This window comes from Cupressus sempervirens, chromosome 11, assembly GCF_028749045.1.
Source record: "Cupressus sempervirens isolate cs-2001-9-10 chromosome 11, ASM2874904v1, whole genome shotgun sequence".
In the NCBI taxonomy this organism is placed as follows: domain Eukaryota; kingdom Viridiplantae; phylum Streptophyta; class Pinopsida; order Cupressales; family Cupressaceae; genus Cupressus; species Cupressus sempervirens.
In genome coordinates, this window is record NC_143128.1 from 518858848 (window position 1) to 518886477 (window position 27630).

Consider the following 27630-nt stretch of genomic DNA (forward strand, 5'->3'; position numbering starts at 1 on the left):
TGTTTTCAAAACAGAATGGGTACGAATAATTTTGAGCCAAATACATGACAGAGCTTTTTGGTTAGAGTCAGGGCCAGTAAAATTTACCAAGAAAACTGTTCATAGGGTTACTGGTATTCCAACCCTAGATCAGCCAAAGACCCTGCGAAGTGACAAAAGGGAAATAATAGACAAAAATACAGGTGCCAAATGGAACAATAGAGGAATGACTATCGACATAGTCATAGATCCCCTACTAGATTTTGCTGTGAGAATTATTTCACACAAATTCTATCAATCAAGCAGGTTGAACAGTGTACCTTGTATAGCAGTTGATGTTGCATACAAGATAATCAAAAGAGATCACACTTATGATCTGGCAGAGCTCATGTTTCAATAGATTAATGAAAATTTGGGAGCTATAAGGAAAAGCAAGGGAGCTCAATGCAAATTTGGATCAGTTTTGATGTGTATGTTCTTCTATCTGATGAAAGAATTTCCTTCTATAGGGAAAGTAAAATGAAATCCAGATAAAACAATTGTTGAACAAATTAATGGATACATTGAACAAATGGGTGAAAATTTTGATGCCCAAATGACAGGTTATTTTGAGGACTTCAAAAAGTCCACGAAACAAAGAATGAGAATCCCAGTCTCACTGACTAAAAAATATGAAAAAGACATTTTTTTTCTTGTAGATATAGATTATACTTACATACAAGCAGTTATAACTAGAATAAGATGGCTTAGGCCACTAGGTTATGAACTTGATGTTGATCAAGCCTCTGCAGCAATAACAGCTCTACTTGTAGAAGAAGCTGATAAAAATGCACAAATTTTTGGAACCTATGATGTTGTCAAATCAAAGGTAATAATAGATTTGAAAATTTCTTCAGTAGTAAAGAAGAAAGAGAAAATGGTGAGACAATTCAAAAGAAAGTTTGGAGTGGAAGAAGAAGAAGGAACAGCAAAAGAAGAAGGAGAAAACATTAAAGAAGAAGGAGATAAACTTCAAAGTCAGACTCAAGGGTCAGGAGAAGACAAAGAGGAAAGTGCTGAGGTAGAAGAAGCCATGGAAGCACTAGTTAAGAGAAATACCACAACTCCCTTTGCTCCTAAATCCAAAGGAAGAAAAGTGGCTGCCCCTGTATCAAAGAGACCTACCACAAGGGCTACAGCACGAAAAGCCCAAGAAGAGGCAAAAGGAAGGAAGAAAGACTCAAAGAAGACTGCTGCTAAGACAAAGAAAAGGAAGTTTATTCCCCAACCTGAAACAGATGAGGAGAAAACAGAGTCAAAGGACAACAATCAATTTCAAGTGGTAAGACACAAACCTCAGACTATTGTTGATAAATTATGTTCAAAAATTAGAAATAATGATTTAAAAGGTCTAAAGAACCTGAATATTTCTAAGCTCACCCAAGAAGAGCAAAATAAACTAGAGGAATTTGTGTATGCTATGATGGCTGAGTATAAGCACACACCTCTAGAATTAGATGAATCTATGCCGAGAGAATTGTATAAAATTGTAGAGGATAAATGGCATTTTTGTTTACAAATGGAAAAAGAAATAAGGGAGTCTACGTTAGCAAGATTGTTGCTTGATCTGACTAAAGATCAAATAATAAATGTCGTAAAAATGCATAATAACAGATTCACTCCCAAGTATAGAGCATTTACTATATTGCAGAATAAAATTGAAGAGGTAGTTAACAAATCCACAAGATTGTGGAAAATAGTTTACAAGAAAATTGAAGATGTGTATAATGAAGAATATAAGGCAAAAGCAATTGCCAAGACAAAGGAAAAGAAAGCATCAGAAACAAAATAGAAGAAACTAGTGGAGAAGGAGAGTAAAGAAGAAAAGGAAGAAAAGGCACACAATGAGGAGAAAGAGGAAGATAAAGATACAGTTGAGCCACAAGATCAAAGTATGCAAGACATACAGGCATCTCCTCCTAGTCCTCCTCATGCCACTATCACACCTGTAGATATCATAAAAATAAAGGATGTTATAGATACTTCAAATCTAAACATCAATCCATTAACTGCAAAGGATTTGGAAATCCTTGACCAATCATCACTTGTAGCAAAATTAAGTTCAAATCCTGTATTGGTCAGTGTTGATGAATTACAGAATCCAGAAGTCAAGGTAAAAGCACAAGTGCCACCTTTGACCACACAAACTATTGGTATTATGTTCCTTCCACCACCACCTCCACCAAGTATAATCACTGATACACTCCAAGTGCCAAGTACAGCAGCAGGGGAAATAAAAGAAACATCTGAACAATCAACAAGTTCAAGCCCACCTAGCATTTATAAAAGGGATATTCAAGCTGAAGAAAAAGAGACACAGAAAAAGGAGGAGATTGCAATACAAACATTGGTTGCATTACCAAAATCTGGTACTCCTACACAAACTCTTCAGCAGCCGAGCACAAATGGACTACAATTGCAAATCAGAACACAAGGCTCGAGCTCATCAAAGGCATTCAGGAGACTTCACTATGGAGTTCCTAAGCTTGATGAAGAAATAAAGATCCCATATTATGAATCTAGCACTCTTACTGAAGAAAAGATTAATGAAATTCAGAGTGCATTAGACAAAAGAAGTAGACAAGAAGCACTAAGAAAGGAATAGAAGCATAAGCTTACATTAAATGAAATTAAAGACATATTCACAGAAGCTTTTTGCCTACAATCTCCAGATGAGTCAAGACCAATCATGGAACAACTATCTAATATAATTGACTAGGTGACTAATGAAGACCAGGAAACAAATTCCAGATTGCTTGAATGGTCAAAAAAGAAGTTCCAAGGTAAAGTAAATAGTAAAATATCCAGTGATATAGCACTGTCACAAGAAGAACTAGCAAAGAAAGTTATAACAGTTAAAATTGTATTAGGAAACATTTTTTCCCTGTACGACAAGTTGTTTGATTTTTCCACATTCACACAAGACACTAGCCAGAAAATATTGAGATTGGAAAACAATCTGAAAAACTTCTAGTGAGAAGCATTTTTTCCAATCGCTTCACACACAAAGAGAGCTAGCTTTTTTAGCAGCAGAGAAGGCAACCACAAAAGCCAAATTGATACAAATTCAATCATCAATTACTCATCATTTGGAGTTACTTCACAAGGAGCAGATAAATGCAGAGACAATCCTCAAGAAAGATCCCAACCTTTCTTCATCTGATGGACTTGTACACCTAGCAGCAGAGATTGCCATCCAGCATCATAAGACATTGGATGTTGCATTAGCAAATTGGGATGTAGCTCTGAAGGTACTCCTTGAAGTAAACAGCTCATTTTTGGCCAATTATGGCATTTCATTGTAAAGACCATTGACATAAGTGTCAAAAATGGGTAGATAGCATTGAGTACAGGAATGAAATGATAATTATAATAATAGGGGGAGATAGCAAAGATAGCAAATTTTGTGAAATTTTGGGGGAGATAGAAAATTTTGGGAGCAAAGTTTGAATAAAGGATAAATTATTGAGTCACATGGATCTTAATTAACTGTTTTTTCCACTCATGTCAAAGGGGGAGATTGTTAGCTTAAAGAATAAATTTGACAACTGAGTGTCAATACACTTAACCAAGATCAAGAACAAGTGTCGAGTGATAACAAGTGCTAAGTGACAACAGGTGCTGAGTGACAATAAGTGTCGAGCGCAACATGTGTCGAGTGATATAACAAGTGTCGAGTGACAATAGGTGCTAAGTGATAATAAGTGTCGAGCACAACATGTGCCGAGTGATACAGTTTTTGTTCAAGTGCCGAGCTATCTAGCAAACAATATGTGTCGAGTGTCAGAAATACTTCAGGAGCTGAGTAACTCAATAGAACAGCATAAAAGTTTGGAATTGCACAAATTATGATACAAACAGTTTTTGCAGCCAACAGAAGGTAAATCTCGAAGGATTGAATGATAAGATCGAATCTTTAAATTTACCTATGCAATTTGCATGCAGCCAATAAGAAAAATGCAAAAGGCATGCAACCAATCAGCAAAAGATATATAAGGAAGACGAAATTTCACTGTAATAGTGAGAGATGAGACATATTGAAGGACATACAAGGGCGCAAATCTATTTTCAGAAGCAAGAGTTATCAAATCACAAAGGATCAAGATCAGGAGAAGGCGAAAAAGGAGCCTACATTCAGCAATCAAGGATTTTAATATATCAGGTTTATTGCATCTAATACTCTCTAGCAATTGTATTAGAATAAAAATCCTATGGTGATAGGTTAGCTTTATAGCTATTTTGTAAGAACCTTTTGATTAGGTGATTAAAATCCTTTAACTAGGTGACACTTCATGTTAAGTGTTTGCAAATCCTCTAACCAGATCACTATTAACACAGTGTAAAGCCTTTAATAGGGAAAACCATTAGAAGTGGTTGAACAATATTTCTGCAGTAATTTTTGTGGGTATCATCCCCACCCCATTTTTACCTTCTTATTCCTGGAGGGTTTCTGGGTTACCAAAATTCTTGTGTTGTGAGTTATTGATGCATGTGTTTTGTTAAATGTTTATTTGTTATGCATACAATTTACTTTTAGTTAAAATTTTATTGGCTAAAGTATGATACTTATGATTCACCCCCCCCCCCCCCCCCCCCCCCTCATAAGTACTCTTTCCATATTTGAATATTCCAACATCTACATTACTCAATCAAAGTACATCAAGGAGATATTGAATAAATTTGGAATGGAGGATTCTAGACCAGTTGGAATACCTATGTCTACTAGACATAAGCTTTCCAAAACTAATGATTCTAAAGAGGTAGATCAATGATTAGAAAACTTTAGTATGTGGTACACACAAGACCTGATATTGCATTAGCAGTTGGTATGGTGGCAAGATAATCTGGTAATCCAAAGAAAAATCATATGATGGCAATAAAAAGAATTATGAGGTATCTAAAAGATACTATAGATTATGGTTCTTGGTATAAGAAAGGAGACAACATTGAATTGAAATCCTTCACTAATGTTGATTGGGAAGGAAGTATTGATGATAGGAAAAGCACTAGAGGTGGATCATTCTTTCTTGGAAAGAGGCTAGTATCTTGGATAGGCAAGAAACAAAATTACATCTCTTAGTCTACAACAAAGGCCAAATATGTCATAGCAGTAGTTAATTGTTCCAAAATTATTTGGTTCAAATAACTATTGTTAAGTATGAAGAATAAAATCAAGGATCCAATAGTTATCTCATATGATAACACCAGTGCAATTAACATATCCAAGAATCTATTGATGCATACCAAGACAAAGCACATTGCAATAAAGTATAATTTTATGAGAGAATTAGTGCAAGAAAAAGAGGTTAGATTGGAATATGTGAATACAAAGGAATAAATTGTAGACATATTCACCAAGCCATTACCTAAGTATGGATTTTTGTATCTAAGAGGTAAGCTAGGGGTCATTCCCCTATGTGAAGCTCACTAAAAAAGTTCAATGATGCATCAACCAAGCATTTTAAAGATCAGTTAAGTTGATGCAGTATTATCAAAGCAGATTACATATGAATCAATATATCAGGTACATGAAAAATGCGTTAATTGTTGTCTTTGGTATGAGATGTCAAAAAGGGAGAGTTTTTTGTCATAATAGAGAATTTTTGTATCAGCAAGTTCATTTTTCATAAGAAGAGATCAATAAGTCAAAGAGAGAGAGAGAGAGAGATTTCAGTCAAACAAAATCATTCCAAAGGGAGATATTGATGTCAGAGGGAGTTTTCATTGATAGAGGGAGTTCTCATGGATGAGAAATAGAATGATACTAAGTATATTATCCTTACTTCTATTTTTCTCTAAATTTATTTATATTATGACATGTTGTGTTTCCATCAATGCCAAAGAGAGAGATTTTTGAAAATAAGTATTCAATTTTATGATTATCTTTGATGTTACACAAAATTTCAAGCCTTTACTAAGTAGTCAGTGATAGCCAAGCTCACTTGAGCATTGAAGATGGTTTCCTATATATGTCAAGAATTTAGCTATAACCAAGTTTAGAGATAGTATTGATCGAGTTGGGTTGGTTAATTAAGGTATCCTCTATGTTGACCAAGTACTCAATTCTTTATTATTTGACTATCAGCATATTTAGTCTGATAAATTTATTGGTTAATACAAATTGACTAAAGGGATGAAAGTTGTTTGAATAAAATAGTATTCTAGTTGATTTGACAAGGTGAATCATATATATAAAAGGTCAAGTTGAGGATTGAAATGTGAAATTGAAGAAGATGAATTAAGGAAGCGAGTTTGAAGGGTATCATGTAAAGGACAAAGTATCCAAGTTGACCAAGCTGCAAAGAACATTATGAGCAAGGAGGGTCAAGTAATCAAGCCAAAATTGAGATCTAAATCAGAAAAGTTAGTTGCATCAGCAATTAGGTCAAGTCATTGTTATTCTCTAATAATTGTAGTAGTGAATCAAATCTCCTAATAGAGTTAGCCTAACAATTATTCAGCAAATCCTCTAACAAGGTGGCATTTCTAGATTGAAGTGCTGAAGACCTCTAACAAGGCCACTCCTAACAAAGTGAATTAAATCCTCTAATAGGATCACACTTAATAGTGTGTTTTGTAACCTAGGCAAGTGCAAGAAGTTAGGTCTCACTTTTGGGCAAAAAGTGAAAGTGTTTTTCCTATTTTTCAAATTTCTTGTCAATTGATGTCAAAATTTGAGGCATTTAGATATTGAATATTAAAAAGCTTTAGAGATTAAAATTGTAGTTTTCAGAATCTACTTGTTGAATGTGTAATTTATTTGTGTACCACCCATATGCTAGATTTTGTTTTTGGTATGGATCTTTAAAAACCACTTTCTCAAAATGTTTGTTTTAGAACCATACCACACTCATGTATAGACACCATAATTTGAGACAAATAAATGAATTTTTGTAAATCCTTTTAAAGGAAGTTACCTAATACACCTAAGATTTATGATAATATTTCTTTTGAATTTTTTATTGAATAAATATGTTATTATTAATTATTAATTGATTATAAAGGTACAATTTAAAACCTCTCGTGTATGGACACCATAATTTTGATCAAAATTTCACCTTTTTTCAAAAGAAAATTAACTTCAAAAGAATTATATGTAGATTGATGACATATAAATTAATTTAAAAGAAAAAACAAAAAATAAAAAAGTTATTAAATTTTTAGTGAACCTTATTATTTTACATTTAGGTACCACCTTTGATTAAAAAATAATGCAAAAATATTAAATGAAATCATAACACTATAAAATTTATATTTCTAAAATTAGGATAGTGAGAACTCTAATGGGTTTTTGTTTTGTAAAAAAATTTGATCGGGAAGAACCTCTAAAAATTATGGCAAGGTGTGAATTTTTCAATTCAATGCCTTAGCCAAATCTTGGGAGGTCAATGCATAGGCTTGGTCTCACCAAACCTATCCTGAACCAAAATCCTGGGTAGGAGAAAAGAATCCTACCCCATGTAAGAAATGGGCACTCGTTATTTGAAATTCAAAAAATGGGTGCCCATTTTGAGAAAATAAAATCAGCATTTAAAACACATTTAAAATCCCCCCTAAAAAAATTATGAAATTTTAAAAATGGGTGCATATATTTTACTTTTTAAAAATGAGTACCTGTTTCTAAAAAATTTAATATATTTTTTTTCAAAAAAGTGTGCTTGTTTTTAAAAGAGAAAGATCTCAATCCACGGACTTCTACCAAATTGAGACCCATCTTCTTGCTTTTTCTCACCTTTAACAGGGTTGGCTCCTAACAGGGCTCATTTCAAAAGATTGAAAAATAATAACTAGTTGCAATTGTTGGTTATCCCAAATTGGGTTTCGACATTAAATCTTGGTGTTTCTTGTGTTCATGTAATTTCCTTTATGTTTCTACAACTTATTTAATAAAAGCTAATCACATTAATATTTTAAGATCTAATTCTCTCTGTACTGTACTAACTGAGTGACAATAATATATATTGAGTGTTAACTGAGTTACAACAGAATATTTAGTGTTAATCAAGTTATAGTAGGATTTGGTTTTGTATTATGTTGACATTTTAAAAGGGACTTGGATTTATTTTTGTAGTAACTGATTCTCCCCTCCCCTCTCAGTTACTCCTTTCCATTTCCAACAATATACACATAAATATATATACACACATATATGCATACATACATGCATACATACCTATATATGTATGTATGTATACATACGTACATATGTCTATATATGTATATATATGTATATGTATGTGTATATATATATATGTGTGTGTGTGTGTGTATGTATATGTATTTATATATATATATATATATATATATATATATATATATATATGTATGTATGTATGTATGTATGTATGTATGTATGTATGTATGTATGTATGTATGTATGTATGTATGTATGTATGTATGTGTGTGTGTGTGTACATATATGTATCTATATATGTATACCTATATATACATATATAGACATATACACACACAAATATATATATATATATATATATACATATACACATATATATACATATATATAATACACACACACACACACACATATATATACATATAGATACATATGCACACATAAGCATATATATGATTGGTCGTATGTAGTCTCTTTACTTCTTCTCATCTTATTTCTTAGTTGATCTCACATGTCCCTTATTTCTTCATTGAATTTCCTCACTTACATGCCCACTCTTTTCCCTATGAGCATTATCTCACTCTTCTTTCTAGTTGACCTTTATATTGTATAAGATCCTTCAATCATTACCAACTATCATGCCTTTACTTCACTTAGCTCACCATTCTTTCCTTTCTTGTTGAGCCATTTTTTCTCACTCTTTCTAGTCTAATCCTCTTCTTCTTATCCATGAACCCACTCCTTGGTTTTTATCTCCTTTTATTACTTTTACAATTTAAAAAATGACATAAAACCATTTCTTATACACAACTTCTAATTTTTTTTGTTCTCATCACATTGTAATTGTCATTGCAATTTGTTACTTGTTTCTAGTAACATGGGTTATAGCTTGACTATAAATGCCTTGGGGAAATCAATTTACATTTGGGAGTTGATTACGTTTAGAAGAGGTGGGTATTCATAATGAATCCTCACCCAAGTTGAGATGTGTGTCAGAAAAATGAAATCAACAATGCTAAAACACAACAAAATCAAGGAGAAAAATGTTTAACAAAATATATGAATTGCCAAATCATTCTCACGAGACATAGGATCATCTTGAGCATAGAAGACAAAAAATTATGGCAAGAATGGATAGAAAAATTACTAAGATCCATGTCTCTCATCAAATCACATTTAGCCACAATAATGTCACAAAGAGAATCCATAATTTTTTGCTACAAAATTCTAAAAGAGAGAGCATCCATTATAATATCCTACAAAATTCTCTAATTCCTCTTTAGCCAAACATGTCAAATGATAGAAGGACAAAGAACCCTAGAAACTTGAAGAAAAGAAGTTTTAGTATTAAGTGTACCCAATTTTCCTAAAGCTTGGACAAAGAAGAGACATGGCGACAAGTTTGGCTCCACATATCCCACCAAAAGTATCAAATTTCCTTCACATAGGAGCACTAAAAGAAAAAATTAGTAACCATCTCCTTACTATTATAGCTCATAACACACATTAAAGGGTCCTAAAAACCCCTATTGCAGATATTATCTTACGTAAGAAAATGATTCCGAGCCATAAACCACAAGAAGAAATTCTATTTAGGCTAGAGAAATTTATTCCAAACCTTCTTTCACCATGATATCTCAATACCTCCTAACAATTGTTTATTAACCTCCAAGTATCCTATAGAAACATAGCATCTCACCACCCCATGAAAAGGCATCAAGGCCCTAAGAATATGCACACCCTAAAAGCTAGAATATGAGCCAACTCATATCGGCCCCTTTCTAAACCCCCTAGTGGCCAATTAGAAGGATTCTTCCATCTGAATCCAAGAGTTGTACAAAAAATTTGAATAGACTTATAGTGCATAACATTATCCCATCTAGTTGCAATGAAACAATTAGAGAAGGCCTAAAAATCCAAATGTATGGAAAGAAGAGCGGGATTACCATTCCAAGAAACCATTCAAAAGAGAACCTCAAAGCCCATGTTGTAGACCCAAAAAAAGGCCCCTCTTGACTAGCTAAGCTCCAATTTTTGGAGTGTTCCAAACAATCAATCCCTAGTGCTACAGAGAATACTGAGAGACAACAAAATCATCAACTCCTTGTAAATACTTATGAGTAAGGATATATATATGGGCCCAAAGCTAACTTAGACTCATACATGAATGTCAAAATTAAATAGTATCCAAGACTCTTACAAGGTGGCATATGCATCTCGTGAGTGAAAAGTCACCTTACATTTCTGACACACATTGTTTCCATGTCCTATGGTGCTTAGATGCTCCATCTATATCACCATTTATTCCAACAATAGAGCCTCTTTAGAGTATCTTCTTTTTGTATATCACTACTTTACCACATGTTCAGAGTGAGAAGAGTAGGAAATATCGGTCAAATCCCTAAATTAAAACTCAAAACATAGAACATGTTGTTTGAACTTGCTCAACATATGATACTATTTTTTTATTAAATTTTTCCCAATATCATGTAGGATGTTTTGTTTTAATATAACTCCGTATGAAACATGATTTAAATAGCATAATTTGAGTTTTGGTTTGTTTAGTTGTTTATTCTAAATGATATTAATGAATGGGTTCTATTGGAGAAGCTAGATTTTAGTATGTTGTCTAAGCCTATTCTATATTTGATGCTTAGATTATTCTCAAAGTATATTTTGTTCCACCAATCTTTCTTATATCCTTTGAACCAACCTCTCAAAGATTTTGTCTCAGACAACCATCATAAATTGGTGCTTTTACTTACTTCCTTTATCTATGTTCTCCAATATTTTAGGTCTTGTTTTGGTGCTATATAGTTTTTGAAGTTGTGGGATATTTTTATTTAACGTAGTTTTAAGTTGTTCTTCAAAAAGTATATTTTAAGTTTTGATTTATTGAAGTGGTTATTTTTAAACATACAGATAGGTAAGTTCTATTAAAGAATTAGTAAAACTTTAAGAATGACAAAAAAATTTGAAACTTAAAATTAATAAAACTTCAAGAATGACTTCAAAAAATACTAAAGCTCAGAATAGTGTTGAAGCTTAGAATATACATACTCTATTTGTTCTAAGATTCCTCTGACACTCCATTTTGTTCTATCCATCTTTTCATATAACTTGTATATTTATATGATAAGTATAATATTGTTGTTTTCCTCATTGAAGGGATCTATGAGGTAAAATCCTATAGATACGAATCCAAAGCTTAGACTTAGACTTTGATGCTTAAGCTTACTTCATGTATGATAATCTATTTTTAATATAATATATTTATATGATAATGTAAAGCCTGATTTTCTTTTCCATTTTCCTAGTAGAGAGTTCAATGAGACAAAATCTTTATATGCATCCTCATAACTTCCAGTCTCATGGGATATTATCCTTCACCAATTGTAACTTCCATTTACAAATATGAGATAGGGCCTATCCATTGGGATAGGCTAATCTCCAACAAAATGTACTAAAGACAAAACAAAACAAAAAAATTTAAAAATTCCAGATTCACAAAAATGTTGTTTTCAACTACAAACTATGTAGATCATGAAGATCAAATGATGAAATTTTCAGCAAAATCCATGATTTTTTCAATTTTTTGAAAATTAGTCAAACTAAATGTTGTTTTCGACTACAAACTATGCAGATCATGAAGATCAAATGATGAAATTTTTAGAAAAATCCAAGATATTTTTTATTTTTTGAAAATTAGTCAACTGTATAGTTTGTAGGAGGATAGCTACATCCCTATCCATTACTATATTTTTCTTAATAACTTGTATATCAATATCCTATGTTATATGATGTGTTTCAAGTTTCAGATGAATTATTTAAATTAAGTTAAAATATGCATTGTATTATTTAAATGTATTCCATACATGATACCCTATTTTTTATCAATAGAAAGATCTCTAAGATGAAATTCTTATAGAAACACCATTTTAACTTAAGCTCTAACAATGTTTAGTATCTGTCGAAGGTAGTGCTAGTGGGGCATAATTTTAGGGGTGTAAGCTTGGCATATGCATCACAAGTTTTCCCTCAAAAGATTGCAGTGGCAGTTAATGTGGTTGCTGCCATGATTCGTCTTCAAGAGGAGTTAATGTGAAAAATAAAATAAAAAATTTAAAAAATTTCTCAGCACATGAAGGTGTCAAGAGCTAGTTTTTTCTTGGCACCAATAGATGTCAAGTGACAGGAGAAGGTGTTGAGCTAGCTCGGCACAAGAAGCCAAGTAAACTCGGCACTTGGATAGTTCGGCACAAGACAATGCTGAGTAAGCTTAGCAATCAAAGGATGTGAAGTGATCTTGATCTCCACTGGAATGAGAAACTCATTACAAGAGAATGTTGAGTGAGCTCAAAAATAATTGGAGAGATGGAACTCAGTCTAAGACTGGGCCAAGTGAGCAGAATGACAAACTAGATATTTCCACCATTAAAACCAGAAAAACTAAAGTATGAATCTTCTAACAATAAAATTCTCAAATGCAATAAATAGAGGAAGAATGATGCAGGAGCATCTTGCATGAAAAAATTATTGGAAAAAAAAAAAAAAAAAAAAAAATGGAGAGAGAAAGTGACGAAAATTTGAGGAGAAATAATTAAAAAAATAAAAAGGAGCAAAGAAAGAGAGGATTTTAATTTTCGAGGTGCATAGGTGGCATAAATAGAAAAATAAGAAAAATAGTTATCATTACATTAATCGAGGTGTGTAGGTGGCATCTTAGAAGCTTGTGGAAAGTTTCTTAAATCTTGCATTTAATATTTTTTGTGATCCATAAAGGAAATGTAATTTTCTAATTGGGCCACATGGTGGTGCTTAGTTGTAATTCTAGAAAGTTATGGAAGTTTTAGAAGATTGTGGATATTGTGTAGAAGGTTGTGGATAATTCATGTATTGGGTGGTAAGTGCCTATTTAAGCAAGGCATATGAACATTTCTAATCAAGCTTGGAGAAGCTCAAGGAGAAGCTTGAGAAGTGGAAGCTTGAGAAGTAGAAGCTAGAAGGTGTGAAGACTTCAAGGTGTGAAAGCTCTAAAGGTGTAGCTCTTCAAGTAGAAATTCTTGGTGAAGCTCTTGGTGTGAAGACTCTTATTTGGGATTTCTCTTATGTTGAAGAAATTGTAAACTTATTTTTGAAGGAGTCATATCTATGATATCATCTTGTAGGTGTTGTAAGGATCTTCAAGTATAATAAAATTGTCTTCATATTGTTGCATTCTTGGTTTTGAGTTGATACGAGTGGTGTGGCCCTTCATCAGTGGTATTAGAGCAGACCTAGATCAAAGAACAATAGATTCAAGTATTTCTTCTTGCTTTCTATTCAACTCTGATTAAAACTATTACAAATTTGGGAGCATTCGGCTGCAACCAAAAAATCTTAAAATAACCCTAAAAACTTTAAACTTGTAAAAACTTTAAATTTTAAACTTGCAGCTCTAATGGCTACATACAATAACACCTGGAGCAATCATTGCTTCATAGGTCAAAACAAACAATAAAAAACTTATAGAATGACAAGAGAAGAAACGCATGCAACTGCAAGCACGAAAAAAACTTTCTTCTATCTTCTACACTTGATCTGCTGATCAATCTTCTTTTCCTCTCTACTCTACAATTCTCTGCTTTGCTAAACTCTTTAACTCTTCAACTAATCAAATGAGACTAATTCATTGCTTTTTTCTCTTGCCAAAAATATTTCCTCCTCTTTTCAAATTTGAAAAACTTACCTACCTGCATTCATTGTTTCTGACTGGTGTGTCGTCAGGAGTGGTAGGTGGGCATTTGGCTCTAGGGGAAAATGACTATATGCATTCAATATCTCAACACTCCCCCTTTGTCCCAAGCCAAACAAACAAGGATCACTTCTAATCCAAATCAGCTACACCAAGACACTCTCTTAGGTGTACAAAACTTCCAATGCCTAATGGCTTAGTAAATATGTCTACTAGCTGCTGCTCAAACTTACAGAATTCCATTTTGATATCCCCATTCTCCACCAACTCTATGATGAAGTGATATCTAATCTTAATGTGTTTGATTCTCCCATGGAAGGCTGGATTCTTGGACAATGCAATTGATGAGATATTGTCACAATAAATTGTGGTTCCATCCTCTTGCCTTTCATTCAAATCTGTCAAGATCCTCCTAAAACAAATAGCTTGGCATGTTGTTGCATTTTCTACTATGTATTCAAACTCTACTGTAGATTGAGCAACAATAGGTTGCTTCTTCGATGCCCATGAAATTGCACCCGATCTCATATGAAACATGTATCTAGAGTTCTCTTCCTATCATCTAAACTTCCAGCCCAATCACTATCTATATAACCCAACTACTTGAATTCATTTTCTATAGTATACAAAATTTTAAATCTTTGGGTACCATTCACATACCTTAGGATCCTCTTTCCCGCTTGCCAATGGGAATCCTTTGGTGTTTCCATAAATCTAGAAATCAAACTTACTACATGCATTATGTTTGGCCTAGTTGCAATCAAATGCATCAGACTTCCAACCATGCTCTTATATAGTGTTGGATTCACACTTTTGCTACAATCTTCCTTGCTCAATTTTAGACCTATTGTTGTTGGGGTTGGGGTTGCCTTACTATTCTGCATTTTAAATCTCTCCAAGATCAGCCTTGCATATTTTTCTTGAGAGATGAAAATATCTCAAGAGACCTAGGTCTGTCATTTCAAATTCATTTTTCATGGCCTCCTTGAACTCACCAATTAGGAAATTATCATTTCCATTGAAGATTAAATCATCTACATACAAGATAACAATCAACATATTACTATTTGTTTCCTTGATGTACAGTGTGGGCTCACCATCACTTTTTCTAAAGTCATTGCTCACCAAATATGAGTCAATTCTATTATACCATGCCCTTGGAGCTTGCTTGATCCCATATAGAGCTCTCTTCAATCTATACACCTTGTGTTCTTTACCTACAACTTCATAACCAAGTGGCTGCTCCACATATACTTCTTCATTCAATACACCATTTAGGAAGCCAGAATTCACATCCATTTGATATACCTTCCATTTGTGTTGGGATGCAATTGCTATGACAACATGCATAGTTTCCATTCTTGCAACTAGGGCATATGTCTCATCATAATCTCTACCATACTGTTGCTTGTACCCTTTGACCACTAAATGTGCCTTATGCCTATCTATTTTTTCTTCAGCATTGCACTTGGTCTTATAAACCCATTTCACTCCAATTACTTATTTCTTGGGAGGAAAAGTAGTTAACTCCCATGTCTTATTCCTTTCAGTAGCATCTATTTCCTCATCCATGGAATTACACCATTTCTCTTCATTCACAGCTCTCCCTCAAAATAAATTAGGTCACTATGAGAAAATAGTGTAAAATTCACACTCTCATCATAATCTTCTTCATACCTTTCATCTTGGTATATCTCCAATAGACTTTTGGTCTTTCTTGGCAATAGAGAGGTGAGAGTGGGATCTAAATTTTTAGTATTGTCGTTGCTACCATTTTGCATACTAGCTCAGGGCTATCTTGAAGTGCTAGGAGTTGTTGCTCGACATGTTAAGGGCTGCTTCCCTTTTTGCCTTTGTCTACAATCCATGTTTTCTGCTCCATCTTCTTTCTGGTCACCAATTTCATCTTCTTCCTCTTCAATAGTAGGCACTTTGCTTGAAGTGCTTGAGGATTCATCTACTGAGCCATCCCATGACTGATTTTCAAGAACTCCACATCTCTTAAAATGATGATTTTCTTGTTAATAGGACCATATAGCCTATAGCCCTATGATTCTGATCTTTACCCTTTGAAGATGCACTTCACACCTTTGTCATCTAGCTTTTTCCTTTGTTCCCTAGGCACATGTGCATATGCTACACATTTGAACACTCTCAAGTGTTCAACTGTACATCTTCCCTTTGACCAAGCCTCAAGAGGTATCTTGTCATGAACTAATTTTATAGGACACTTGTTGATCAAGTGTACTATTGTTGCTACAGCTTCTCCCCAATATTTAGTTAGGAGTCCTTTTTCTTTCATCATGCTTCTTTCCATTTTAACAATGGTCCTATTTTTTCTTTCAGCCACTCTATTTTGCTATGGAGTATAGTTGGTTGTCAATTCTTTCTTGATGCCATTCTGCATGAAAAAATTTACAAACATATTGGAGGTATACTACCCTCCTCTATCTAATCTAAGGACCTTAATATAGTGTCCACATTATTTTTCAGCCAAGGCTTTAAATTCAACAAATTTTTCAAATGCTTCAAATTTGTTCTTTAAGAAATACACCCATGTCCTATAACTAAAATCATCTATGAATCTCATAAAATCAGTACTCCCCCCAATAGAAGTAGTTTGCATAGGGCCTACCAAATTAGAATGCACCAACTCTAATGGTGCTCTAGCCCTTCTAGAATTTTTAGAATTAAAGGGAAGCCTATGTTGCTTACCCAATATGCAAGCCTCACACTTGTCATATGAATCTACAATGCTTGGAAAACCATCTACCATTCTCTTTTTGGACAACAAATTTAAACCAGCAAAGCCAAGATGTCTATACCTAAGATGCCAAAGCTTGGAGGGGTCTTCAATCATGCTCCTAAGAGCTAATTGCTGGTGTAGTGTTGTACATGCATGCTTGGGAGGTGTAGCAGTGACTTGAGAAGAGAAACATGTCTCTATTCTCAACGAGAACATCTGGTTCTTTGTCATTTGGACTATTACAAGTAATCTATTACTCCCATCCTTTTCATAAATGACACACTTGTCATTTTCCATCAGCACTTTATATCCATTTTGAATGAGTTGTTCAACACTCATCAAGTTGTGCTTCATACCTAGGGAAAAATACATATTTTGTATTTCCTTCTTCTCACCTTGCTTGGTTCGGACCATGATTGATCCTTTGTCCACTATGGGAATGGTTCCATTATTTTCCATTTTATTTTCAGACTTAAAAGTCTTATCAATAAAAGAAAATAAACTTTCACTATCACTCATATGGTTATTACATCCATTGTCTAGGTACCATACCTCAAGCCTTCCTTCTTCACCAATGTTACACATGATGAAGGCAGTGGGATTGTTTGCATTTCCCATGTTTACATCAGCCACATTAGCATTTTTCTTTGACTGATCACCTTGTTTCTTCTAGCATTCACTTGCATAATGTCCATAATTATGACAATAGTAGCACTCAATATTGCTCTTGTTGAAGTTTTAATTCTTCTTACCTCCTCTAGAGTTGTTTTGAGAGGTGCTTGCTTCGTCTTGGTTGCTTGCTCTTCCTGAGCTTTTTGCACCAGTATTCCTTTGACCATTCCTTCTGCAACCTCTACTTCTTGAGCCTCTACCAAAGCCATTTCTTCCTCTCCCCTTGCCTCTTGAATTCTCGTGAGCTTTGAAAGACTGCTCTTGGGAAGTTTTAGCTGACCTGTTTATCCGGTGCTCATGGGTTTGAAGATTTCCCATCAACTCATCCATGGTCAATGTGGTGAGGTCCTTTTCTTCCTCTGTGGTCATCACTAGGTTGTCATATTTCTGAGGCAAACTCCTGAATATCTTCTCTACAATTCTCAGTTCATCATATTCTTCTTCATTTGATTTGAGCTAGTTTATCAAAGTGGAGATTCGTGAGCTAAACTCTACAATAGGTTCATTGTCCCTCATCTAAAGGTTCTCAAACTCTCTTCTGATCATTTGTAGCTTCACTACTCTAACCTTATCGGTTCCCTTGAAGTTCATCTCAAGGATATTCCATGCTTCCTTTGCATAATTTTTTGCTACAATCATGAGGAAAACTATCTCTGTCATCGCTGCCTCAATTAGACTTAATGCCTTTGCATCCTTTCTCCTTAACTCTTTTAACTGGGTCTTTTATGGATTTGAGAGGGCAGCATCCTAAGTTTGGTCTATCACATCATTGAATGCATTAATCACAAACTCCCATAAATCATTTTCAACCATTATGGTTTTCATCTTCTTTGCCCATATATCATAATTCTATCCATTAAAGGATGGTAGTTGCTGCCATATCTTTCCTGCATCTCCTACCATGTCAAATATCCTAGAAAAAACAAATGCCCTAACTCACTATAGATGTGAGGCCTCATAGCTTTGATACCATGTCAAAAATAAAATCACAAATTTAAAATTCCACTCAGCACATTAAGGTGTTGAGTGCCAGTTTTTGCTCGGCACCAATAGATGCCGAGTAATAGGAGAAGGTGTCAAGCTAGCTCAGCACAAGAAGAAGCCGAGTGAACTTGGCACTTGGACTGTTTGGCAAAAGATAGTGTTGAGTAAGCTCAGTAATCAAAGGATGCCAAGTGAGCTTGGTCTCCACTAGAAGGAGAAGCTCAGTACGAGAGGATGTCGAGTGAGCTTAGCAATAACTAGAGAGATGGAAATCAGTCTAACACTGGGTCAAGTGAGCAGAATGACAAACAGGATATTTCCACCATTAAAACCAAAAAAATCAAAGTATGAAGCTTCTAATAAACTTCTTGAATGCAATAAATAGAGGAAGAACAATAGATTCAAGTATGCCTACTTTCTTTCTATTCAACTTTGATTAAAACTATAACAAATCTGGCAGCATTTGACTTCAACCAAAAAACTCTAAAATAACTCTAAAAACTTCAAACTCGTAAAAACTTTAAACTTTAAACTTGTAGCTCTAATGATTGCATACAATAACACCTGGAGCAATCACTGCTTCACAAGTCGAATCAAAAAATAAAAAACTTACAGAATGATAAGAGAAGAAACACGTGCAACTATAGGCATGAAATAAACTTCCTTCTGTCTTCTGCACTTGATCTGCTGATCAATCTTCTTTTCCTCTCTGCTATGCAATTCTCTGCTCTACTAAACTCTTTAACTCTTCAACTGATCGAATGAGACTTATTCATTCCTTTTTTATCTTGCCAAAAATATTTCCCCCTCTTTTCAAATTTGAAAAACTTACCTACCCGCATTCATTATTTCTAATTGATGTTTCGTCAAGAGTGGTAGGTGGGCATTTGGATCTAGGGGAAAACAACTATATGCATTTAATATTTCAACAGTTCAAACTTGTAGATCTTGCTCTTTGTTTAGTTTCTCTCTTCTCAAAAGATATTCATAAATGTTACAAAGAGTTTGGTACTGTTGCTATGTAGCTCCAACAGGATAAAGAACTTGAAAAGTAGCTCATTTACAAGTTTGGAGATGGACTTGAATAGCTTCCTACCTTGCTAGTCATTCCCATAACATTACAAAAGTTTCTCTTCTATGGAACAAGCCCCTCAGCTATAAGAACATGGCCATTCTTTTTTCTAATGTTTCTATTGGTCTGATTTTTCACAATGCAGAAATTATAGAAATATTTAGTGAAAAATCATTTGAGTCTTGAAATTTTGAAAGTTAGGGTTTTGTTCCTTGTATTTTTCAAATCTTTAGATTGCCCTAGTTTTAAAACCCTCAAGAAATATTCTCAGAAAAATATTTTTTGGTATATCTTTTTACCTAAGGAAGGGGTTGCGCAAGCATGAATTAATTATAATTTTGTTTAATCTTATGTGGCCATGCTTAGCCTACAAATTGCTTAATAATTTTATTAGAAAATACCTCTGATGGCACAAAGTCTTTATAATCGTTGATCTTGTTCAGATCAATGGGTATCACAAGCCCACAATTTCAAGATGCAAGGTATTTGAGTAATGTGAGCATGCGACTTGGTGACACGTAGCCCTCACCTTTCTAAGTTTCTAGTGAACCATAAAAGGAGTCATAAATTGTTAGAAAATTTTGAAAGTTTTTCAATTCTTTTTGTGCATGTTCTGGATTTCCTGTGATGTCATTGGCTGAATTACCAATAGAGAATATGCCTTTATCACCAGGAAGCATCAACCATTCATTTCATTTAAATCAAGGGCTAATGCTTTCTCGCATTTTGAAGATGCATGAGAGATAAATAATGCAGGTATGTGCCTTTGTGCCATGTGTCACAGTGGGGCCAAATTATGAAGGAATGTAGGGTCATGCCATGTGGTCTATCACTTGTGCTTAGCTGGAAATACTCATGATGTGGGCATGGAAAGTTTCAAAAATTAATGCAATCTTTAGATGAGTCAGAACACGTAGATTGAAAGTAGTCACCTCATTGACCCAAGTGGATGGTAAGAGCATAAAATGCAAGATTTATTTTACACCGTCGATCCTATCTTGATCAATGAAGGACGCTTTCTCGCATAAAGAAATTGAGGGAAGTTTAAACAAAGCCAGAATGCGCCTTGCAGACACGTGTCCAAGCTGACGTTTAAGTTTTTAATTTAGAAGCTCTATAGGATATAATCACTGTAACCATTGATCTTTTGAAAATCAACGGCTAACGTAATCCTACAATAAGGAAATGCTCAATCAATAAGTAAAGCAAGAATGCGCTAGCTTGACACATGGAAAGATAACGTCAAGTACCTGCTCGCTCAGAAGAAGATATGGGATTTACTAGCATGGAATATTGTCAAAAGGCATGAACTCATATGGAGGTTTCCTATTGGTCAGTACAACTGACTAGATTCTATTTAAATGTGAATAGATCTAATCATTGATCTCACCTTGATCAACGAGTGGCACTTCCCCACAACTCTAAGGTGCAAGAAATTTAAGAAATGCAGGAAAGTGATATTGTGAAGCATGGCATAGTATGACATCATGCACCTACCTTGCTCAGAAGTCACAAAGGACTTGTGATCATCGTCGATCTGAATAAGATCTAGGGTTAGCACTTTCCCGCAATCTGGACTTGCATGACATTTAAATAATGCGGGCAAGCAGGCACAATGGGACCAAGACTTAAAGGGAATGTTGAGTCATGCCAGGCTAGAAAGGTCAGATGAAGTAAGTGCGCTCATTGGTCGAATGTGACAGGTGTGCCAAGTTTGAAAGCACTGATGTCATGGGTGCTAAAAGTTTAAATGCCGCAGTAAAATTCGTCAGAGCATGTTGTAAAAGGATGATATTTGATTGGTCAAGATAGCCAAGTGGGCCATTAGAAAAAAGGATTTTGGCCCACCATTGATCTGGGAAAGATCAACGGATAGCGCATGCCCACAATTTGAAGTTGCAAGAATTTTAGGTAATGCGGGCATGCGCCCTTTTGACATGTTGCTGGGACTTGAGATTTTTAAAAGGCATTTTATTTTGAAATAAAGTCATCTGATCTTGGAGAGATCAATGGGTCTAATTTAAATTTGAAATATAACATGAAACTAATGGTTACAGGAATTAATATGACTCAAAGTTTCCTTCATGCAACCTCAATGCTCTGGTATGATATGAAAAATCACCATTATTGAAGCACACAGTTGCAGATTCTCTCAAAGGAAAAAATATTTCTAGAGCAAGGGCATAGAATTTCTCAAGGGTTTCAGCAAATTTGCAAAGAAAATTGCAAAGAAAGAAGGGAAAATTTATTAGGTAAGTAATCTATAACCTGTACAAATCAAGAATTTGTTGTCGTAAGAGTGTGAAGTTTTTAAAATGCCTCCGTGAAAAGAATTTTTTGGGCAAGCTAATTATTTAAAGAGGGTTGTGCATGATGATTTCCTAGAGTAATTCCCCTTGTCAGTAAATGAAATAACTAAAGGGAGGGAACTCTTTCCTAAGAACCCTAGGGTAGTTGTGGCTAAGGGTTTCTATGATAGGGAAAACTGGGTAAGAGACGCCCAAGTGTCTTTGGGAGGTTTGCAATTGTTTAAAAAATGGTTTTCAGAATAGAATTTAGATACCCCCATGAGCAATGTCTGGGAATTTGATATTGGAAAATTAATAGTTCCTTCAATCTTCTTCGATAGTGATCTATTGAGTGACCTGGCAAAAAAATATGATCCTATTAGGGGATGGGTGAAAAATTATTCTGGAGTCAATCTTTTTAGGGTTTTTCCTAAGCTGTTCAGTGAATTTTTCAACCTTAACCCTAATAATGTTGTACATGAAATCATCGACATGGATGATTTACAAGCGAGATATGATGTACAAAGAATGTACTTGAGGACGAGGCCATTGCAAGAGCATGCCACTAGAATTGGAACTTTGTCTGTGATTATTGCTAGCACACCCAAGCCATTATTGAAAAGACATTTTAACCCCAAGGCTCAAACATTATATACTTCTCTTTGCAAAATTCTTGGAGTGGATGAAGCTGAGCAGATCCCAGGCTTGATTATTCTCATAATGGCTCAAACTCTTCAATTTGGAATGAGTACCATTCTGGATTTTGCCACTTTTCTAGCAAAAGAGATTCACAATGTTTTGGTGGGAATAGCAAGGGGAAAAGTGAACAAACTATTCTGTTGGTACTAATTGCTCATGCATGTATGCTTGTACAAGGGATATACCTTCTTCTCTAAGGGTATGGAGCTAGAAACAACCAAGGATGGAGAGAGGAATCTAGTGCAGTTATGGAGTGTGTATATGACTTCAGAAGCCACAGGTGCCAGTTATGTGAGATTTGACAAATGTTTTGCATCTAGGCTTAGATTTCTTTTGAGAAGAGACAGCCCTAGAATTCGAAAAACACTGTTAGAATTGGTTAGACCCAAGGACTACACAAAAGGGTTATTGGTAAGTCATAATTGGGGGGACATTATTCGCTATAATGTTTCAACAGTGATAAGAGTATATGGCTTCCTGGGAAAGCCTCATTTGCTACCATTTCATGTGCCTTTGAAGATAGGAATAGCTGAGTTGTTATGGAAAATAGGCACTATAGATGAGAGGGAGTTGCCTAAGAAAGGCACATTTTTTCCAATTGTTACTATAGCACATGATTTTGTTTTTGTAAGAAAAGGGTGGAAGCATTTGAATATTTTCCTAGATAGATATAACATGGCAGAGTCTCATGCCAGGTTTACTGACCCTTAAGGATTCTATGATCTCTTAAGTGAGAGAATAAAAGCCTCCCACATGGTGCAACAAGTATACTATCTGGAGGATGTGATCAAAATTTTTTTTACTTTGCAAGAACAAGAATTGAGAAAAGAGAAATGGATAGTATATAGTAAGGCCCTAGAATTCATTAATGCCTTTGACCTCCACTATGATCCATTCAAAGAAAAGAAATATTGGGGAGCCAAGATGCAGGCATCAATGAATAATTTTACTGTAATAATACAAGCCATGAATGAGAAGAAGGATGCATATGTCAAGGCTTGCCCAGACAAGGCTATAGAGGTGCAAAAGAGAGTAAACAGTAGAAATGTGGTGTCTCCTGGTCAGTATACGTTGTAGAGAAGGGCAGGTTATGTTATGGTTCAAAATGTGTAGCAGGCTCCCCCTCAATAGAGACCAAGGCCAGAAAGCCCATCTATAGCCAGTGCTCCAAAAAGACAGAAATTAGAGCAAGGGTCTTCTTCCCAAGTGGAGTAATATTCCCCAAGCCAGTCTCCAATCAAAATTGATGATGAAACATCTCTGAGAGAATCACTCAGACAAATTGGTGGAGAGGGAGATGTGATTGTTACCTCCAAAGATTTGGAGATTGGAGAGCCTCAGGAACCACATACACCTTCCTTGGATTTAACTATTGTTGATTACCAAAGTAAGGATATTGATCCTATAGTTTCCCAAGCCTCTGAGAGGTTTATTAATGACAAAAATTTTGTGAAGTCTAGAGCATTTGCACAATTTTTGTGGAGGTTAAATATAGGAAATTTTGAGGAGACTTGTGAAAAAATAAAGGTAGAACAACCTGATAAATTAGATTCTGCTATTAAAGAGGAAGTAAAGTCTAAATTTTTGAATGATTTTGCTCAATTTACCCTTGAGGCCGGTAGACAAGTAATTAGACAGTCTGGAGTTCTTATTTTGCCAGAATGGGATATAGTGAACACCATGGCTTTTGATTCAGTTAGGAAGCAAAAGGATGTCTAGTTTAAAACTAAAGAAGAGGTATTATAGGCTCATAGATGAGTTAAATTTAGTGATGACCACCAAGCCCTTGTTATGTAGTTAACAAAAAAAAAAGACTAGACCAGAATGTAGGAAATTTCCACTGCAGAGCATACTGGTGCATTGACAGTTTTTAGGGTTGGTGAGGTACGCAATAAGTAGGTAATAGGAATGGCCTTAGAAATGTTAAAATTTGGTAGTGTTGTATCTAGCCAGGAAGAAGATAGATTTGTCCAACTCAATGCTAGGTTTGAAGAAGTTTTGAAAGCATTTGAGGAAAGGGGTATGCAAATACAGTCATTGGAAAACCAAGTATCCCAAATGGAGAAGATACTAGGGAAAAGAAAAATAGGAGAGACTAGCAAACCTAGGATTACATACCCTCCTAGGCCACCTATTGAACCTTTCAAGTCCACTCCGATTATTGAGGTACTAGATACCCCTGAAAGGCCACAATTCTACACTGCAGAGGACTTTGAAGAAGAAAAGAATAAGTTGTATGCAATGCATGTAGAACTAAATAATCAGTTTGAGGAAAAAATAAGGTAGGGTATAATGTATTTAAAAAATAGAATTGAGTGGTCATCATTTTTTGATTTATTGACAAGGATTGCATCCATCAGGGATGAATTGAAGAGAGATGAAGTTGTATTCAGACCTCTTGTGCAAAAGTGGACAGAAAGAAATGAAGATATCACTACTATGTGTATATCTATCATCCAGCTGCCTTGTCATCAAATAGAAGAAATCTTTGATTTGTTGAATAAATTGCAAGGATTTGATGATAAGAAAAATTCTTTTCAAAAAAGACTAACTATTTTTTTTCCAAGTATATTGCAGAAAAGTTTGATTTATTCCCTTCTGCATTAAAAACTGTTGATAAAGTGAAGGAAAAGGAGGAATGGAAAAGGGAATTAGATGAGATTTTTTATGAAAGGATAAATAAAGTTATAAATGAAACTAGAAACTTGTTATGGGCTATAACAAATGAGGAGTTGGTTAAAGTGCAGATATTTTATAACTCCATTCGAAAAGAATTGGTTGATATGGAGGCAATTGCAAACTCCCTGATAACTATACAAAGAGAAGTCCTGAATTTTGATTAGCTAGATGACACTGTTTATAATAAGTGGAAAGATAAATTCATGTCTACAGAGCAAATGTCAGAAGATGATGAGGTAGAGGATCATGCAAGTGTAACTGTTACTTTAACAGTCGATGATAAAGATAGAAAAAATCCCCAAGTTAAAGTAAACTTGCAGGTAACTGAAGAAGACACGTCACTTTCAAGCCTCATGGTCACTTATTCCAAGGAATTAGATGGATAAAAGAATCAAATTATTATGTTCTGTCGATTCCAGAAGATGTAATAGAAAGGGCCCACAAAAGGAATGTTTGATGTAAAACTCTTTCTGTTACTCACATTTTGTCATTTTGTGAATAGGTGTGTGTAAATATTTCTTGTAAAAGACACCTGTCATTTTCTCTTAGCCTAAAGCTTTTTGCATCTCACAATATATAAGTGAGATTCTAGGGCAAGAGAAAGGGTCTGAATTCTATTTTTTCTAAGTGATATACTTAGTCTATTTTTGATCCATTGTTTGGAGCAAGGTTGTGATGTATTTTCTCTGTTAGTTCCTAAGAATACATGAATAATAGAATTATTCCTGTGTTTCTTCCTAAGGTCATTCTGAGTTTACTGTAAATGAATATAATTTTCAAAAAAAATGAATACAAATTATGAGTTGTCCCCATATCAGTTCTTTTTGAATCTTGTCTCTTTTTGATTACTTGGTTATCTTGATATTGTATAAGTAAAGGCTTGTGCAATTGAATGCAATCCAGTTAGGTTGTATATTTGTTCATCACTGTTATTAATTCAATGGATTAGGTAAAAGCTTTGATGAATTTGATAAGGTTGTTGTAGTATTGGAAAAGATTTTTGAATGATGAATTCTGATAAGAATTGCTGATAAAATTTGTTGTAGACTCTGAACCCCAATGGATTAGGCACGGGTCAAATTGATTCAACTGAAAGAGAGATTTATAATAAATGGTTTTCAAATGCAGAATTATAATCAATTTTACTTTTATTTCCTGAAGATTTTCAAAGTTTGCCTATACTTGTTTGAATGGAACATTTTAGTTTCAGTTAGTCACTATTGTTGAGAACATCTGCAAACCTATAGAAGATTTTTGGCCAGATCTGTTATATGGGATGTGTTTAGCAAATTGTCATGAATTATGCATGTATTTGAGGATTTGAGATGAGAATTAGAATGAAACTAAAATATTCCTCATACAGTGTTTCCCAGTCTTGAATCATCCCTAGGTATACCCACCCTAGTTTTGCAGAGCTTGAAGAGTAGAAAACCACCCTTGGTTTTGTTGAAGTTGGGCCCAAATGGTTTGCACATACAATTGTTAGTAAGAATTGGCTATTCTTTAGGTTGTGTGAGTAATGTCATCTTGGTATTGAGCGTTTTGTTGCTTAGTAGTTTTAAAACACCAACAGTTTCAACATAGATTGCTGCTCCTATATCGAATGTTAAACGAATTCATAAATGATATAAAAAAAATCATCAAACAATGATTTCTTGTATCCATTTATCAAATAGCAAAAGAAAGTGTAGATGATTTTACAATGCTGAAAAGAAATGATTGCTTGTATCAATAGTAACATGAATTCATAGACAATTTTGAAGTCTTTTATAAAAATGACCCTTTTTGTGTTTCGATCTAGAATGCATTCTTGTATTGAATAGCAAAATGAATTCATATAATATAACTATTTCACAAACATACTTCACAAAATTGAGCACTTTTTTTATTATTGATTTTATTTTTAATTTATCTTGGTTAATGCCGCAGGATACAACATTGGCTTCATTGTGTCTACGCCCAACCCCCCATAATAGTATTGTAAACAATGGTCTCCAGACAAGTGATGAAAAATATGGTAGAGTGCCCAGAGTTTACATTAAAACAGAGAAGGATAACATTGTTAAACCTGAAACTCAGGAAGCACTTATAGAGGGCAATCCTCCAAACGAAGTACACAGCTTGGATTGTGATCACAGTCCATTCTTCTCTCTGCCTCATGAACTCCATCATTTTCTTTCTGATATAGCCGCAAGGTTCAATATAACTTCCATCTAGATTAGCATTATATCTGATTTTGTTTAATTTGTATCTGGTATCTCCAAAGTTCATAAATTGCCTCACTTCAAGAGGTAACTGTGGAAGCTCTGGAATTCGTTTTTACTTTCATGAAGTATGAATGGATGAAAGACTTTGGCACTGACAATATCAGAAAACTATGAAGGAATAGACAAATTGAAATGTTGATGGATTAGGATCTTTCAAACTGTAATATTGGTGCTATTTTGCTTCAATGATAGTCTCATATAAGCCTTTTGATTTATTATTTTGAGACTGAGGATAAAGGAAATGGTTTCTTTTTATTTATTTTCTCATGATTGGTGTTATAGGATGGGATTTTCTCATTTTAATCCATCGGTTATAACGGATGGATTTAAGCAGGTA

At 34.4% G+C, this 27630-nt stretch overlaps 1 pseudogene; it reads left to right on the forward strand.

Moving 5' to 3' along the window:
- The first annotated feature begins 1051 nt into the window (after positions 1-1051).
- Positions 1052-27243, forward strand: LOC149530640 (putative methylesterase 11, chloroplastic; annotated as a pseudogene).
- Positions 27244-27630: the final 387 nt, after the last annotated feature.